The sequence below is a fragment of the Mytilus trossulus genome, chromosome 12 (assembly GCF_036588685.1).
Source record: "Mytilus trossulus isolate FHL-02 chromosome 12, PNRI_Mtr1.1.1.hap1, whole genome shotgun sequence".
NCBI lineage: Eukaryota > Metazoa > Mollusca > Bivalvia > Mytilida > Mytilidae > Mytilus > Mytilus trossulus.
Window position 1 is genome coordinate 27758779 of NC_086384.1, and position 15174 is coordinate 27773952.

General features: G+C 31.9%; 1 long non-coding RNA gene across 2 annotated transcripts; it reads left to right on the top strand.

Annotated features, from left to right (window-relative positions):
• The first annotated feature begins 5752 nt into the window (after positions 1 to 5752).
• LOC134693695 (uncharacterized) lies at positions 5753 to 14097 on the top strand. 2 transcript variants are annotated; one of them, XR_010102442.1, is made up of 3 exons: positions 5753 to 5905; positions 9325 to 9421; positions 13714 to 14097. It is a non-coding gene; the product is annotated as an uncharacterized LOC134693695 (long non-coding RNA). The 2 variants fall into 2 exon arrangements; XR_010102441.1 differs by lacking the exon at positions 5753 to 5905 and adding an exon at positions 7445 to 7728.
• Positions 14098 to 15174: the final 1077 nt, after the last annotated feature.

Here is a 15174-nt window from a genome sequence, read left to right on the forward strand (position 1 = left end):
GCAATTGTTTGTTGCAAACTTGCGGCAAACTTACAGGAACTACACATATACATATATCTCTTTCAAATTACACAGCAACATTTTTAAAAAGTCAATTCCTGTCTTTATACAAACAGTCATTGAAAGAATTCTTGCAATCTCATGAGATGTGAGGAAATACATACATGCATTTGAGTTTTGAACAAGAATGTGTTCTTAGTACACGGATGCCCCACTCGCACTATCATTTTCTATGTTCAGAAATTGGTCAAACTTATAATTTGGAATTTTAATTACAAAGATCATATCATAGGGAACATGTGTACTAAGTTTCAAGTTGATGTAACTTTATCAAAAAATAACTTGACCAAAAACTTTAACCTGAACTTTGCACTATCATTTTCTATGTTCAGTGGATTTTACAATGATATACAATAAAAAAAATCTATCTGATAAGGTATTCAGAGTAATTAATGACTAAAAAAAACAGAAATAGACCTTGTTTAAACAAAAGATGATGTGGTATGATTGCCTATGAGACAACCCTTCACTAAAGAGAAAATGACACAGAAATTAACAATTATAGGTCACTGTATGGCCTTCAACCCTCCTTTAACCATGACCAAAGCCCATGCCGCAAAATTATGTATAAAAGGCCCCAAATTAAAAGGGAAATCACACTATTGTTTATACGCATCGCTCTCGGCGCCGCCATAGTGTCGTAACTGTTTTATGACGTCGCCGTTTTCGATTCCGCCGTAAAGGTTGCTAATTTAGGTTAGCGTATAGCAATCGGAATTTCAACTTACAGTTTTCTCATATCACATGCATGCAACGTCATAACTATTATAGTCTTAGATATACTACATGTATAAATAATTAATCAATCATCTCATTTCATATAAGTATTTATCCGGCTCAGCCTGTCGGTTTTTTTTTAAAGCAGAGTCAAATTCATATGTTCTAGTTCTGAATATGCATTAAACTTGCCACTGGACATAAATGTGTGAAGTCCTATTTGAAATCGTTATTTATTTCACATGTGACGACAGAAATGATCTTAGTGTCGTCCATCTTTCCCAAATGTTCTTTTGATATCTAACGCCTCTGAACCCTGAACAGTTGGGGCAAGCTTGGATACAATATTAAAGTTTGATACGGTCTAAATTTGGATTAAGATACAATTTTTGACATACTGTAGGTTTCTGACACAAAATAAATGTGGCCAAAGGTATTAAAAATCTATTGTGCAATACTGTGCAATTGGAGATTTCTTTTCGAGATATTTCGAAAATTTTGCAAAAAAAAAATGAAACACCACTCCCTCCCCTTTTGGAGTAATTACCACCAAACTCAATCCCAGCCTTCCCTGTGTGGTATGGAACCTTTTGTAGTTCAATTTTAGATAGATCAGTAACACAGGTTATTGTAAAATTATTAATAGTAATTTAGTAATTTTTACTTTTCTACATTGGCTAGAGGTATAGGGGAGGGTTGAGATCTCACAAACATGTTTTAACCCCGCCGCATTTTTGCGCCTGTCCCAAGTCAGGAGCCTTTGGCCTTTAATCGTCTTGTATTATTTTAATTTAAGTTTCTTGTGCACAATTTGGAAATTAGTATGGCGTTCATTATCACTGAACTAGTATATATTTGTTTCGGGGCCAGCTGAAGGCCGCCTCCAGGTGCATGCTGGAATTTCTCGCTACATTGAAGACCTGTTGGTGACCTTCTGCTGGTTTTTTTTTCTATGGTTGGGTTGTTGTCTCTTTGACACATTCCCCATTTCCATTCTCAATTTTATTGTTTGTGGCCCCTAATTCCTGAACGTTTTGAGCAATTACATGTACCCTTTAAATCAATTTTAGCCTTTCATTTGTGATATGGAACCTTGTGGTACAATTTCAGAAAGATTCATTACTTCTTAATGTCATATTAGAAATTTATGAAAATCAAAAGGGTATTTACATCAACAGATATAAACAATTTATCAAAGCGTTTTTGAGTTAATGTCCGACATGTTGACGACGGACGGACGGACAGATGTTTACCATAATACGTCCCGTCAACATTGCTGCAAGTTTTGTCAATCTGAAATCGATTTTACATATATACCTATTGGTAAATCAATTTTTCCCAAATTAAGTTAAGAGGGGGGTGTGGGGGTCAGTGAAAAAACTATGTGAATTAAGTTTTTTTATCCTTCATTGAACTTTTGATGTCATCCCTTACCAGTCTCCAACAAGAGAAATATTTAACACACACACACGCATGTCTTTATGTAGAGATATACACATGTCTTACAGAGTACTGCTTAACTGTAACAAACACATTAATGGTCCGTCTAGTGAAAGAATATTCTATTCATATAGACAAATGTTTTGTGCTGATGTTCATGTAATATTTGCCACTGAAAGTTTTGCAAAAAACAAGAAAACAATGGTAAAAAAGTTATTAAATAGTAATAAAAGTTCAGATGTAGGTTCGAGATTAGATCACTCAATGTGATCACTGTCGACAGTGATAAAAGTATATTGTCGGAGACCGTGACTGAAAAGGACATCCATGTTTTGTTTACTCTTTATTTTTTGGTTCTTTAAACAAAAATAGCCAACATGATATATCAGAGAGTGCTTAAATATTGGCACACAAATTCAATTAATTATTTTCAAATTAACTATCATTAATGAGGGGGTGGGGGTGGGGGTGGGGGGTGGGGGGTCAGAGGGGTCCTGATCCCGAAATCCCGAGCTTAAAAACATGAAATCCCGAGGTCCAGGATTAAAAAAAACCCTCCATACATCCCGAACATTGAAAAAAGAAATCCAGGATCCCGAAAGGGTCAATTCCGAAATCCCGAGCTTAAAAACACTTGATGCCGACGTCCCGAAAAAGGTCCTGCTCCCACCCCTCATTAATCAGTATTGGCAGCAAAAATATGTGCATTCACCACTGTGACAATGAAAGATAAATGTGATAAAAGAATATGCATTCAAACAAAAAGAGGTGCACCAACAGAAAAAAGAAACCACATTCTTACTCTTAATTTCATCGGATCGCAAAATTAAAACTCTTACCAGAATTTTTACTCTATCTAACAGTATAACTCAAGAAGTTTTTTATGTGTAACTCGAGCTTAAACTAGAAATCTTACTGGAAAAACTATTCGAAATCAAAATAAAACTGAAACTCGAACTTAATTTGTGTCGATTATGGAGCATTGAGTAATAACAGAAATGTTAGCCAATTCTAAATTTCTTCCGAAAACGGTGTCATTGAAAGCTTCTTTTTCTTTTTTAAAGTGCCGATATTGTGGGTTTTTAAACACGGCAATTCGGGTTTTAATATCTTCCCGGTGCAATGGACAAGTTAGCGAATTTATTCTGTTTGTAGTCTAACTGGAACGTGTTACTTTTTAGCCCAGATACCCTCAATCTTCCGAAGTAGAAGATTCTAAATCTGCAAGCCGTAAATTAATTCTTTAATACAGCATGAGGCACACATTAGTTTTTCCTATACAACAAATGCATTAAAAAATTAAGATGACTCCAACTTTGACAATTACTTTTCAATAAACTGTTATTGTATGTTTAATAATGAATAATCAAAATACCTTAAAGGAGCACTAGCTACGATATATATACAAAAATAAAATATGATTTTTTTTTAGATTAATCATTAATTGAATTGGAATAATGAAATAATAATTTGCTTTTAGCAATCAATTTGCTTTAATTTTGTTGAAATAAGCGATTATACATAATTTTTGACGGATTCACTTGCAAGTGAATACGTCATCATCATTTTAACCGATATTCATGTGAACTCAATTTAACCCCCTAGCTAGAGACTGACAACGCATGCATTGTACGTGAACTGGTTATTTAAAGAAACAAAATGTCAACAATGAAAGTGAAACTACGGTAAATCATTTGATTACTAATTCGATCCACATAAATCATTCTTATACGGTTAAAAAACAATAAGAAACTTATATTTTTAATCTATAAATTCAAATCAAACAGACCTATAAAAATCCAATTGCACGTGCTGGTTTAACCTATTCATATCTTTATTTGTGTTTACATCGCTTATATGGTCATCTGAGGTCAAATCGATGGTTAATTAGATGGCATCTGGATTTTAATACACACGAAACGAACCTACATATCATCTACCCCATGCTCCGTAAACTGTTTATTTTAAACGTTTGATAGATTGGATAAATGTTTTACATTGTTATTAATCAAATGTGAGAATTTGAGTCAAATTGGTGACCATGAATTTGACAGCTAGTGCCCCTTTAAAAAATATTATAATATAAAAAAAAATATATGATTTTTACCCAATAGTTCCAAGCAACGTCGTTCCATAACATTAGGAGAAAAAGTTATAATTCCCGCCAAAAAATGATAATAAGATTATTTCCAGTGTAGCGGATTTAAATTATCGGTGACCCCCTTTTTTATTAATGCTTTTAACATTTCCCCTGAAGCTGCAACTAATGCAGAAGTTTGAAGGAAAAATTATTAGTAGATTTTTTTTATTTCAAGAAAAATCTATAATAAACGGCACTTAAAAATGGCGGGAAATGTAAAAAGGCCTTAAAAAATAAGGAAAGTGAGAAAAATAAATGTGTATAAGATAAAAGTTACAATTGACTGTTTTAGTTAAACCAGTTAAACATCGTTTTTCAATAATTTTGCCTTCTTTTAGAATTTTTAAGTGCTATTTCTATATTACGGTATAACGCAATTCTTTACTTTTTGATGACGTCATATCTCGAAAACAACATCGGTGACCCCAATTTTTTTTTCGCCTAAAATATTGAAATAAGTATGATCTGTCTAAATGCGAAATTTTAATGAATTATTATTAGTAGTTTAAATAGTGTGATTTCCCTAAAATGTTCCTAACAATGTAAGATATACAATGTATGTTACACAGCAACAATTAAACAACAACCACTTATTTCTGTTTAGCACTTGCACTATTGACGTCACACATCTATCACTTTTCCATTGGGACTTCAGACATTTTCTCTTTTATTGGAACCTCTGTGATGTCCTGTAAATGTGGACAAATGTTATAAGGTGTATTCATAGAAATGTTACTTTAAATTAAAAGTTCCAGCTGCTACCGAACAAAGAAAACAGCTTAATTACTGTTACTGTACATAAAAGAGATCTTGCTCAGTGCTAATGTAGATTAATTTATCCATCTTTTATTGAACTTAAAAAATAATATACCTTCAACTTCAACTGTACATTAAAACATTATATTAGATGAGGTCAAACTAGAAGTTAACATAGAAAATAATTGGTGCTTCTGTGAATAAAAGAGATCCAAATTTTAGTGTTCATAGAAACCATCTACCTGTTCAGTACTACCATTGGCAGATCCAGGGGGGTCCGGGGGTTGGACCCCCCTTTTTTGCCGATCAATGCATTTGAATAGGGACATATAGTTGGAACCCCCCCCTTTTTTTTAAAAGGCTGGATCCGCACCCGACTTCATAAATGAGCTTCTGTTACTTTTGTACATTACATCTTCTATCTGTTTTAAACTTCATAATAAAGACCATATGAGTGCATATAGAAATGTTCCAAGAGAGGTGTGATCAGGTGTAAGATGCAAAAGGACATTCAAACTCCTAAAAAGTGGTGCCCTACCCCATCCTGACCCCCACTCCACTCTGGAAGTGCTTCTCACATAGAGTTATCTCCCATTAGTTCATCAAATGCTGCGACTACTACACGTGTTATACTTATACTAGTCTCAGATCAAATGGCACTTTGAATATATGGCAGACAAAAACAGAGCCGACACAACACGAATAGAACTTTGGATAAACAAGGCATGACAAGAAATTTAAACAGAGAGAGCTTGCTAGTTCTGGATGATTTTAGCTTTTGAAGTTGTACATGTATGTTTAATACTTCTATACTATAAAAGAAAAGAAAGGAATAGAAACACAATTTCTGAGTTCAATTATAACTTGCCAACTTTGTGAGCAGCAGTGTTTTTAAGATACTACTGTACATGTATACTAACAGGGCCGTAAATTGCCTTCCCTATAAGGGGAGGCAGTTGAGGACGCGAGGCGAAACATTTTGTGGACCTTTTTATGCAGAAAATGCAATGTACTTCCCCATAATTCACCTCTTGTTAAATTTATGTAATATTTCAATAAATAAGCGCCTGGAATATATTAGTCCAAATAATTATGACGTCTGGCAAGGCTATTTTATTTTTTTTCTGGGACGCCTTCGTCCCAGAAAAAAATTAAAAATAGCCTTGCCAAACGTCATAATTATTTGGACTAGGAATATATATGATAATATATTGAAAATATTTATTATCCAAAGTAAGATAGCGTGTGCAGTTAAAGTATGACTTTTTTATCCTTTGTCCTGCTTTATGACTCTTCAAAAGCTATTATTGGCTAAGTTTTAGGGAACCAATTTGCGTACTTAAAATGAAATCCCCCCCCCCAGAAGTTGAATATCTATTTTGATGGTTTATCAGGTTTTTTTGGCTTTCCAAATGGAGCTATTTCACTTCATTTCAGAGACACAATTTTCAAACCTTAAAATGAAAATGCATACTAATCAAAACTTTAATTATCAAATTAAAATTATTATAGCATAACACAGTTTGTTTACACTGAAAGTTTTATTCGGTTAGGCTTTGTCAAATGCTAAAGGGATTTTTCTATGCCTGGTCGAATCCCAATTCTTTAGCACTTATATGCATTCAATATTGCAACATAATCATTGTGACTTCTATGTAGATGTATGTGTTGCACAGAGAGATTACACGATCTGCTTTCTGTCATTGTTCACCTGTTCCATGTTTTAATTGCATGACATTACGTTTGAATGCTTGCTCTATCGAATATTTTTACCCAACCTCTTTAATAGGCGTAAGAGTAACAACCAGTACTATTAAAATAAAGAATGATTTTAACTAGTCCAAATAATTATGACGTCTGGCAAGGCTATTTTATTTTTTTGTAGGAAGGCGTCCCAGAAAAAAAATTAAAATAGCCTTGCCAAACGTCATAATTATTTGGACTAGATTTTAACCATTTGTTTGGTTTTTTTTCAGTGTTTTTTTCTTCATGTTTTCTCTTTTTTTTTTCTCGGTTTGCAATAGGAGGCAACTGCCTACATGCCTCTATGTAATTTACGGCTCTGGACTAATAGGGTATTAAAATTATCAACATATCCATAATCTTTTGGTATTACATAACACTTGTATGCAATATTTCTGCACTTCCATATAATAGAAATTTTGAAAATTATATTTGATTTTTTGTTAAGATTCAGATTACCCCATATCACATGAAACTTGCAAAACTTCCAGTAAACATGAAATAAACTTATAGACAGACTAGCTAGTGGAGGTAATTATATAACAATTATAAATTCTTTAACAATATTCTAAATAATATATCTGATGAGTTAATATTTTTAATCCTAAATTACTTAGTGAGTAGTTTCAAGTCATGCACTAGTGATTATCTTCATGGATCAATGAGTTAGGTTTGTTATAACCTCTTAGGTTTTACAAGTTTGGGTTATGACAAGTCTCTCTTCTTTATAATGATTGGTTCATTTAGTCACATGTCTTTTTTTTGGAGGGAAATTCTATTGTCTTGGTTAAAATTTGCTTATATCTTGAACTGAGGGGTGCTGATATAGTTTTTACTCATATTTTATAGATATCTTTAATTTAAAACAAAAGGTAAGTTTTCTTTTATGACATTTGCAATATCTCAAATTGTAACATATAACTGATATGGTCTGATATGATTTTATTGCATAAATGGTCAAAATAAAAGATTCCAAATATTTTAAAGATTAAACATGTCAGGAATAACTATTGATTTGAAGAGTTTTGTGAATCAATTACATCAATGGCGGAGAAATATAAGAAGTCATGTTCCAATATTTCTGGTATCAGGTCTGACCGTCAAGTATGCCTTGAGTTTGTACCCCAATAGAGTCAAATCGCCCTGTTTTCATTCAATATTTATTAATGTTTTTTTTTGGGCCATTATACCTCATTATATGTCAAATGATGAATTATACCTTATTTGAGATACAATTCACTGACCAATTAAAGGTAAGTCCTTCTCTTTGCGGATGATCTTTTAATCCTGTCAGAATCAAAAGAGGGTCTACAAAAGAGTTGAAATAATGTTAAATTATATAGTAACAAATGGCAACTCTCTTTGAATACAAACAAAACTAAATCCATGATTTTAGTCAGTCAAAACATAATAGTGAAACATCACATATTTACTATGAGAATAAAGCCATAGAGAGTGTAACAGAATATTCATTTTTGGGAATGTTGATAAACTGTAATGGAAATTTATCACAAAGTACTTTAGAGCTGACAAAAAAAAACAAATTTAGGAGCAAGAGTTGAATTAGGAAGATTGCCTATAGAATGTTTTATCAAAACACAAACCCTTTTATATTTAGCTAGACTATATAAAATAATATTAATCCATTGTTAAAGGAAGCTTTTCTCTAGCACAGTCTCTAGACTTGACAGGAACTTACTCATGGTATACATATATGCAAAAAATATTGTTAAAGAGACTAATGTTGACCTTAATATTCTTTCTACTTGTAAGGACATAAAAGATGTAAATAAAATAAAAAACGATATAAAGTTAAAAATGAAAAATAGAAATGAAGATTTAATTCAAACTAAATTTCAAAACATTGATGATAAAAGTAAATTTTTACTTTATAAAAAAGTTAAAACTTAAAAAAGATTACAAACTAGAATCTTATCTAAATACATCTAATTGTTAGATAAGGAGATTAATCACTAAATTTAGAATAAGTGATATAAAAGGGGAGATATTTTAAAATCCCAAGAGAGGAACGACCTTGCCATAAGTGTAAAATACTAGAGGATGAGAAACATTTTTTACTCTATTGTGAATATAATAAAACTAAGAAATGAAGAAGAAAAAATTCATTATTTACTAAATCCATCATCGTCTTTACAAACAAATAAGTTAGGATCCTTCTTGAAAAAGTCATTAGAACTGAGGGCAGGGGACTCTTAACAGCTTGTTTGTTATAAATTTTAAGGCTGTTGTTATTGTGTATGTTTAATATGTATGTATATATGTTTATTGTGTTTATTGTATTAATATATGTTGGCCATGGTCACAAACTGTAAAGTTTATATGACAATAAAATATTTGATTTGATTTGATTTGATTATTAAATTGTATGTTAAGACATATTTGTTATTATAAATTGATCAAACTGAAACTCTTACCCACAACAGTTATGATAATGTTTTTTATTGCAGATATTGAACCAGACTGTTCCAAAATTGTACATGATGTAGTACCACATCCAGGGTCCTCACAGTTTTGTGTATACAGGACAATTGTACCTCATACATGGTAAGTTTTGTATTCTGTTTAATATCTGAACTTGAAAAGCCAAAATGCAAGACCGCAATTGTTGGTGTCAACAATTATATTCAGGGATGATTCTACTATATAGTTTAGGAAGCGGCCCACGACGCCTTTAGCGGCCTCGAAAAAAATGGGTGAAAATAAATTCCCAATTGAAAGGTTTTTTGAAAAATCCGGAAATTTTTCCGTTTTTGACTTAGGCAATTACAATTTTCCAGCATTTCTCGTCAAAGTGTGTTAAAAGCCGAATAAGAATAATGTCAACGGAAGATTGTTAAGATAAGGTAAATGAGCAAGTTTTCTTTCAAAAGTTTAAGAGAAATTTTTCAATACCTTTGTTCTCGTAATTTTAAAGCAGAGTGAGACCTTATAGTTAGAATATCATAAATTTGACAAAAAATTTTTACATGGGAGACTATTCGATCTCGTAAAAGCCGATCGCCCAGCAGGTCGATTTCAGATGCTTTTTGCTAAAATGGGTCTCGTAAAAGCAGACCACAGGGGCTTGTTACAAGCCCCTGCGAGCAGACCTTGGCAGGGAGCAAAACTTATTAATTTTGACAATACCTTTGATTTTAATGTGCGCCGATCTCTTAAAAGTAGTCCGATATTACTCTGACGTCCAACGTTCAATGTTTAAATTTTATTGTTCCTTAGGATTACACCTAGGGTAAAACTATGACAACCTCCCATATAATTTTATCAGCAACAAAATTGCCAAAAAATATCTTGCCAAAATATGACTTAAACCATTGTAAATGCTTTCGTGAATTCAACAGAACTTATGTGCTAGTCCAATTTGAAATTAATTTCAAGCAATGTCAATTTATAAAGATGACTAGTTCTTTAAAATTACCCAATGGATTTTTTTATTTGCTATATATGTAAAAAGGTTACCATAGCTTAGATGCAAACTACTAATAGAAGTACAATAAACTTCATGTACATTTAACAACTTTAGTTTTACACGTCCCAATCCAATGTCAGAATTTCATCTGCTAATCATAATATATTTATATACTATTATTTGATAATCCGCTGAGTAGCTCCATAAGGATTATTCAAAATGTTACAACTTCTTACAGCAGTCATTGTATATATAAATATAGGTAAAACTTGATACATTTTTCGTTTTTACAGGAAAATAGTGTCAATTCATCATAGATTTTATGCTTGAAAAAAAATCCCAATTGCATGAAAATTCCCAATTTTTATAGTCAAGGGACCCATTTGAAAACACCTGGAATCATCCCTGATATTAGTTCCTGATTGAAGATATAGGAAGATGTGATATGAATGCCAATGCGACAACTTGTGATTGTGTCAGTTTAAGGGGATCTTTATTGGTAGAATATACCGTTTTGCACCAAAAATGAACTCATTTGTGCCAATACTACCTCAGCGCCATTTCATTTAAAAAAGACTGTATGAATGTATCATTTGTACCAATAAAATGATCATCTATTTGAGCCAATTCTGTAAATTTAATTATATATATATGTACTACGGTAAATGGCATATCAGGAATGTATTCATCAGCAAAGCTATCATTCACGTATTCTGGTTAACAGGTTTTATCTGAAAATAATGGTGAAACCATTTTCTTATGTCACTTTCAGTTTCCCCGATATTCTTTCTCCGTTGACTTATTTCTGTTTCTTTCTCCACCAAGCCACATATCAGTTATTTTTACATTTAGAATTTTTTTTTAATCCAAAACATGTTAAACCATAGTTTTTAAAGCTGGCATTTTTTTTGTTGATAATGTCATATAAAATGAACAGAGTTATCTTTCTTTGTACTGTTTATTTGTAGTGCAGGGTTGACTTGTTATTCCAAAATTACCTTAGCTATATATATAGTTTAATACTTAATATGTATTTTCCAAAAGTATTCCTATTTTTTAATCCTTATTCATGATTTTAACCTGGATGTCTACTAAACATGGACAGAAGCTTAAAAATAATTTATGATAGAAAATTAGTATCTTCATGATCTTAGTAGAAGAGAATTTTGAAAAAAACTGATTTCCTGTTAATTTTTCTTCTAGTTTATATTACATAAAGTCTGCAGTTCAAGTTTTTAACACATTTATAAGATTCATAAATCTTCCTGGATTTTTACCAAACTTGGAGGATTTTTTTTTTTTTTTTTTTTTTTTGTTGAGCTTGTGACTTACAGCAAAAGTAGGTGAAACTCTTACAATTTTTTATAATATATTTTTATTATTTTGTCTAGTTCCTATGTACACAAATTTTTTAACCTTTGGCCTCTCCCTTATTCCCTTTTGGATTTATCTGACATTGACACCAGTCCAAGGTAAGGGGAGGATTGGGCATCCCCTAACATGCTTAACCCTACCACAATATGTATGATTGTGTCTCAGGGATGATTCCACTATATGGTTTAGGGCCGCCTGGCGGCCCTGAAATCGGCCAGAGGCCTCAAAAAAATATTTGTGAATATAAATTCCCAATTCAGGAAAATAAAATAAAAATCGGTATTTCCGAAAAAGTTAAGAACTTTATCCGTTAAGGTTGGAAAATAAAGGCAAAGTTTAGATGTTTATGAAGTGTCCTATGTTTTGACTTCAGTGGACGATTTGATAATGTCATAGATATCTATGAATATGTCAACATGTGGTGAACAATTTAAGCAGCCGGATTCAATTTATTAATATGTTATTGGATTATTTATTTGATATCGTGATAGTAGATCGCCCAGCAGGTTGATCTATAACATGTTTGTCAAAATTGATGAGAAAGCAGACCTCCGCTAAGAGCAAATTCAAATTTTGATATAATATTGATAAATCCATTTTAATGGGCGCCGATCTTGTAAAAGTAGATCGCCCAGAAGAGCTGCATGGTTAAATAATTTGATGAAAATAAATTATTTTGTATTTTGCTCTATTTCATCAAAAGACAAAAGTTTGAGCGTTTTTGAAAAATAATGTTGATGATTAGACCATTCATGAAATACGATATGTCACCATTCATAAATATGGAACTGTTTCAAAAGTTATGAAAATGATTTTTCTTCTTTAGAATACCATCAACTTTTTGAGAATTACTTTCCGGCGCATGCATAAATCGTTTTTAGTTTATTTTTAATATTCTGATATCTTAAACTTTTCCAAATAATTTTAAATATCACTGGTCAATTGCTTTAGATATCTTATCTATTGAGTAACTTTTGTGATTGTCTTTCTGAATAAGACAATGGACCAGTTCAATTTGAAATCCATTTAAATCTAGGTAAACTTATGAAGATGAACTATTGAAAAAATACCAAATGGCTGAATTTTTTTCATTGGTTCATATGGCAAGCCAATTTTCTATTTAATTTAACTGTCATACAGATCTGTATATGTGTAGGTATATGTTATATGCTTAAGTTACTTGGAAGTAAGGCGTCAAAGAAAAAAAAATAATAACCTTTCAAGCCGTCATAATTATTAGGACTAGTGCATCATATGCAATGATATTTCTGTAATACAACTTCCCTGTTCTCAATCCAACAACTTTCAAGTAATCTGGTGATCATATCTATGAGATCAGAATCATATATATCATAATCAGTAGCTCATCCAAAATTATTCAAAATGTTAAAACTTCTTAAATCAGTTTACGTAGAGGTTAAACTTGATATACATTTTCCGTTTTTACAGGAAAATGATACGATTTCGTCTTAGAATTTATGCATTAAAAAATCCCAATTGGGATAAAAATTCCCAATTTGATGTTCAAGGGACCCATCTGAAAACATCTGGAATCATCCCTGTGTCTGTCCAAAGTCAGGAGACTGTAATTCAGTAGTAGTTATTTTTGGCTGTCTCATGTATTTGTTTTTTGTTCCTTATTTTGTACTTATATTAGCTATATATATATAGGCCATTAGTCTTCTTGTTTGAATTGTTTTACAATGAACATTTTGGAACTGTTTATAGCTGACCATGTGGTATGAGCTTTGCTTATTGTTGAAGGCCATACTGTGACTTATACTACAGTTGTTAATTTCAGTGTCATTTGGTCTCTTGTTGAGAGTTGTCTCATTGGCAATCAAACCACATCTTTTTTTATAAAAATTTACCAATTCAAAATTTATCAAACTAAACTTGTCATATGAATGGCTGATTTAACTCAAACAAAATGTATAGGAAGGTGTGGTATGAGTGCCAATGAGATAACTCTCCATCCAAATAACAATTTATAAAAGTAAACCATTATAGGTCAAGAATACTTTAGGAATAATAAATGTTATTTTTTACTTTTCAGTATGTTGAGAGAAGTTCAGAACAAGCTATTATGTTTGAAGAGGAGTTGTCAGCACGTCATCATTGAATAAAGTCAGTTGTATTAGAAGTGAAGCCTAAACAGAAATGAGACAATTATCAAATAATTCAAAGACTACATGGGTGTTATCTGGACTAACATTTGTATGACCCAAATGTGGTATTTTTCATATGAAGACTTACAAGGCAGGCTGTGGCAACATGTGTATGCATTTAACATGTTTAAAGACTTGAAGAACTTGTACTGCCTTCTTCAGATTTCAGTAGAATTTGTTTAAGACAGTAAATTCTGAGTATGAATTGAAGAATTTTTGCTCATTTAAATGAATTAGAAAATGTTTTGCATCTTAAATATACAAAAACAACATACCGGTAAATTATTTTTTCTTTCTTGAAACTTATTACAAAATAAATTCTTATATACTAATTCTTGAAATTAACAAGTTTATTTTTAGTCTGAACGTACAACTCAATGCACTGGTTATTCACACAAAAACTACATTTATCTCTCAGTCATATTAAAAAAAAATGATATATGGTAGAATTGCCAATGAGACAACTACAGGGATGATTCCAGTTGTTTTCAAATGGGTCCCTTGACCATCAAAATTGTGAATTTTCTCCAAATTGGGAATTTTTTTCCGCATAAATTCTATGATGAAATACTATTATTTTCCTGTAAAAACGTAAATTGTATCAAGTTTCACCTGTTCCATAATGTGTGGATATACTATTTAATCATGAATGATCTATCAAAATGTACATTGTACAATGATGTTTTTTCAAAAATGCTCAGACAGACGGACTCAGTGGCAGATCCAGAAATGTTCATAAGTGGGGGCCCACTTACTGACCTAATAGGGGACCCGCTCCAGTCAAGCTTCAGTGATTCCCTATACAAGCAACCAAATTTTTACCCAAAAAGGGGGGGGCGGCCCCCTAAATCCCCCTCTCTGGGACTTTTGATTTGAGAGCCAGGCAGAAATATTGATTTATATTTTTTATAAACATATTATAGGTTCTGTTGGGAGATCTGAATTTACGAGATTGGTGCCCATTAAATTTATAAGTTTTACTCCCTGTTGAGGTCCGCTTTCACGTGACACATTTTGACAAAAAACATCTATTATCGATATACTTTAACGAGATCAAATACTTCCATAGCATTTTCTTCAATTTAATTGAAGAAAATGATTACGAGATCAAATACCTCCATAGCATTTTCTTCAATTTAATTAAAGAAAATGCTATTGGAGTATTTGATCTCGTAAAAGCATATTTCATTTAAAGGTCTGCTTTTACGAGAAATAAGGTATTGACAAACGTCTCAGATAACCACATAATAACAATTATGATAACATACCTTATCTTAGCAATCTTCTGTTTACATCATTCTTATTCGGAATTTAAAACACTTTGAAGACAAATGGGGAAAATTGTAATT